The sequence below is a fragment of the Triticum urartu genome, chromosome 5 (genome assembly GCF_003073215.2).
Source record: "Triticum urartu cultivar G1812 chromosome 5, Tu2.1, whole genome shotgun sequence".
Classification (NCBI taxonomy): domain Eukaryota; kingdom Viridiplantae; phylum Streptophyta; class Magnoliopsida; order Poales; family Poaceae; genus Triticum; species Triticum urartu.
In genome coordinates, this window is record NC_053026.1 from 624950794 (window position 1) to 624955432 (window position 4639).

The window sequence follows — 4639 nt, forward strand, 5'->3', positions numbered from 1 at the left end:
ATATTATTTATGGGACCAACCTAGTAACCGGAGGCCCAGTGCCAGTTTCTGTATTTTGCCTATTTCAATGTTTCGTAGAAAAGGAATACCAAACGGAATCCAAATGCAATGAGACCTTCGCGATGATCTTTCTTGGACTGAAAGCAAACCAGGAGACTTGGAGTGGAAGTCTGGAACTCCGTGAGGTGGCCACGAGATAGGAGGGCCCGCCCAGGGGGTTAGGCACCCCCCACCCTTGTGGCCCCCACGGAGCTCCACCGACGTACTTCTTTTGCCTATATATACTCTTATACCCTAAAAACAACAGGGGGAGCCACGAAACCACTTTTCCACCGCCGCTACCTTCTCTACCCGTGAGATCCCATCTTGGGGCCTTTTCCGGCGATCTGTTGGAGGGGGAATCGATCATGGAGGGCTTCTACATCAATACCATAGCCTCTCCGATGAAGCGTGAGTAGTTTACCATAGACCTTCGGGTGCATAGTTATTAGCTAGATGGCTTCCTATCTCTCTCTTTGATCTTCAATACAAAGTTCTCCTCGAAGTTCTTGGAGATCTATTCGATGTAATATTCTTTTGCGGTGTGTTTGCCGAGATACGATGAATTGTTGGTTTATGAACTTGATTATCTATGAATATTATTTGGTTCTTCCCTGAATTCTTATATGCAGGATTTGATTTCTTTGCAAGTCTCTTCGAATTATCGGTTTAGTTTGGCCTACTAGATTGATCTTTCTTGCACTGGGAGAAGTTCTTAGCATTCGGTTCAATCTTGTGGTGTCCTTTTCCAGTGACAGTAGGGGCAGCAAGGCACGTATTGTATTCTTGCCATCGAGGATAAAAAGATGGGGTTTATGTCATATTGCTTGAGTTTATCCCTCTACATCATGTCATCTTGCTTAATGCGTTACTCTGTTCTTATGAACTTAATACTCTAGATGCATGCTGGATAGCGGTCGATGTGTGGAGTAATAGTAGTAGATACAAAATCGTTTTGATCTACTTGAAAAAGACGTGATGCCTATATTCATGATCATTGCCTTAGATATCTTCATAACAATGCACTTTTGTATTAATTGATTTGTTCACCCACCGTAATACATGCTATCATGAGAGAAACCACTAGTGAAACCTATGCCCCCCGGGTCTCTTTCTTATTATATTGCATCTCTTTTATTATCGCATCTCGTTTACTATTTTGCAATATTTACTTTCAAATCTATACAACAAAATACCAAAAATATTTATCTTATTATCTCTATCAGATCTCACTTTCGCAAGTGACTGTGAAGGGATTAACAACCCCTTTATCGCGTTGGTTGCGAGGTTCTTGATTTTTTGTGCAAGTACTAGGTGACTTGTGCGTTGTCTCCTACGGGATTGATACCTTGGTTCTCAAAAATTGAGGGAAATACTTACGCTAATTTGCTACATCACCCTTTCCTCTTTAAGGGAAAACCAATGCATGCTCAAGAGGTAGAAGGGCCCTCTGTCACAGCCTAGCTGCATACTTGTTGTGGACTAGTCTTGGTTGTTGCATCATGTTTAAATTTGCTTAAACCTGAAATGGGGGTGTCCAAACCCTAGCACCAAATGAAATGCAACTAGGATCAAAATAAAAATATTTCCAATGAATCCAAAATGCCCTTCAAAAATGTTCATTATTTATGGAAAGAGGTTAAAACCTTTACCACAGGTCATGTACATTTTTCCAAGGCATTTATGGTCTTTGAATTAAATCTTATTGTATTTGAAGTGGATCTATAAATCCCTATAAAATATTTGGTAGCTCCAAATATTCTGAAACTTAGTGAGGGCCTCTGGTTTAAATCACATAGTGGCCACAAAAGTTTTCAGGATCTTATAAAGTGATTTAGTATTTTTACTAAATCAGAAACAAAATTACAGAAATAGAAATGAAAACAAAGTAGGAAAAGAGAGAAACTTACCTGGGAACTTACCTGGCGCTCTAGCCCACCTAGTGGCCCATCTGAGCTAGCCGGCCTAGCCCACCTCCTCCACTCTATCGTCTTCCACCCCCTCGCTCCGAAGCAGCTCAGTGGCGAGCGCCGACGCCGCCCTGGCCACCTCCTGCTTGCCACCGAGGCGCCCCTGACGCGTCTGGAGATGCCCCGCAGCCCCCTCTGTCTCTCTCCTCGCTCTCTGCTCTCTGTCGACCTCTTTCCCCTCCTCTGCTTCCTCTTCTGAGCGCACCCGAGAGCGCCGCCGTGGAGCACCGCAGCCACCGCCTTCCCCTCGCCTCTCCGACTAGTCCACGAGCACCAACGTCTACCCCTAAGCCGTCCCCGCCGGTCCATGCGACCGGAAGGCCTCGGAGCGCCGCCCCCGACCTCTTCTTCATTGTCGGCCGCCGCGGATCTCCATCGTTGACTCACCGCCGTCTGAGCTGCCCCGAGCACGCTGGCCATACCTACGGCACCGCAGTGAGCCCCTGAGCATTTTCGCCCTCTCCCCGCGGTCAACCCCTTCCTCTAGCCGCCGCCTCCACTGGAGCCGAGACACTCCGACGCACGAGCTCGACGCCAGCGTCCTTCCGGTGACCTTTTGGTCCCATGCATATGTCCGTTGACCTCGTGCGCACATGAGGAACACGTAGGTGCTAACTGCTAGCTTCTCCGCGCGCTGCGTCGTCGGTTTCGTCGATGTCCGAGCTCCAGCGGCCGCCCAACTCGCTACCATCGCTGCCACTGACCACCCCAGCTCGCCCCGCGTGCTCCACTAGATGCGCCTCACCACAACGTGTCCGTAGAGGCCAGCCACGCAAGCTCCCGTCGCCGAAGATGGCCAGACGAGGAGCGCCACCGCGTTCTGTTAGCGCCGGTGGTTAAACGTCAGTTAGGTGACGTGGCAGGTTAGTTTAGCCACTAACACCAGGGTTAGCTTAACCCTTGTGCCACTGATGGATGGGCCCCACGCCCTAATTAATCCCTGACATTTATTCCCTGTTTAACTTAGACTAATCCACTAGGCCCACACGTCAAGTTGACTTTGCTGACGTGGCCGTTGACCGGACCCACCTGTCATTGACCCTGGGCAGCATTGTGTCACTTACTAGTGGACCCCACTAGTCAGGTTTGACCAGGACCCGTCTAGTTGACCTCCTGACATCACCTTGACATAGTGCTGACACGGTAAAGCTTTTTCTGGAATTAAAATAAATCAGAAATAATTAGAAATTCCAGAAAATAGTAAAAACTTCAAAAATTCATATAAATTCAACCGTAACTCAGAATGAAATAATTTATATATGAAAAATTTTCAGAAAAATACAAAGAATCTGTTTATGTCATTTTCATGCATGTTTGAGCAAGGTAACCTCGCTGTTTAGAATGAAACATGATTAGGGCAAATTTCAAAATAGGTTTGGAGTTGGAATTTGATGTAGTTTTGAATTCCACTTTAATTAAAATGACTTTATGTTGCATTAGCCCAAATCATAGTATATTGCCATGTCATGATCATGCATCATATTGTTGCATTGCATTGATTGTATTCTTCCTTGTCTGCCGGTAATTGCCCCCTCTGAGTAGACGATGTTTCCGATGACGTGATCGATGACACCGATGAAAAGCTATACTATCTTCAGAAGTGCCAGGCAAGCAAAACCCCCCTTTTCATTCCAATATAACCCCACTCTCTCGCTCCTGCTCTCTTTTACTGCATTAGGACAACAACGATTCAACTGTTACATGCTGTGGTAGTTGAACCCCTTTCCTCTGCATGACCTGTCATTGCCACAGTAAATAGATGAAACCCACTAGCATGAGTAGGAGTTGTTTGAGCCCTGATGTGCCTACTCATGCATGCTTGTTGTCATGTCTGCTACCGCTTAGAGTTGAGTCAGGTCTGATTCATCGGGAATGAATCGGAACGTGGTGAACATGTCCTACCATTGAGAGCTAAGTGTGTGAACATGATTTGGTAAAGGTAGCGGTGAGAGGCCATGTAGGAGTACATAGTGGGTTGTCTCATTGCAACCGTCCTCAGGAACTGAGTTCTGTGTTTGTGATCCATGAACAGTTACTACCACACATTGGGCTCCGGGCGCTCCAAGCTCTCTCGACTTATTAATCAACCTGATCTCTGTCCAGGAGTTGCAACTAGTTTCTGGTATTTGTAGGTAGTGTTAGTAGTCTACCAAGTGGCACCCGGTACAGGTGGGCTTGGGACAGACTAGGCACAGTGGCCCGGTGTACCAAGTGGCACCTGGATGGTGGGCTTGGGAACCCTGCTCACATCGTTTGGGGCCGTGAGCGACACCCCGTTTCGGGGTACTGATCCGCGGGCACCTATGGGACCGGCGGGCCGGGTCCCATTCGGTTCGGCGGGGGCGGGGATCGTGCAAAGAGCAAATCGAGGCGAAGCACGCGAGCGATTTACCCAGGTTCGGGCCGCACGGATGCGTAAAACCCTACTCCTGCTTTGTGGTTTGGTATTGATTTCTAGCTCGGGAGCGCGGAGTGCTACAGTACACACCAGCGGCTAGCAAGACCGAGCGTGAGTGTTCGAACTGGCTCCCCCCCCTCTACGTTGCACATGGGCCTCCTTTTATATGCTCAAGGGGCTACCGACAGGTGGCAACGGAGGTAAAGGGCAAAAATGGAAAGGTGCTGTGGTA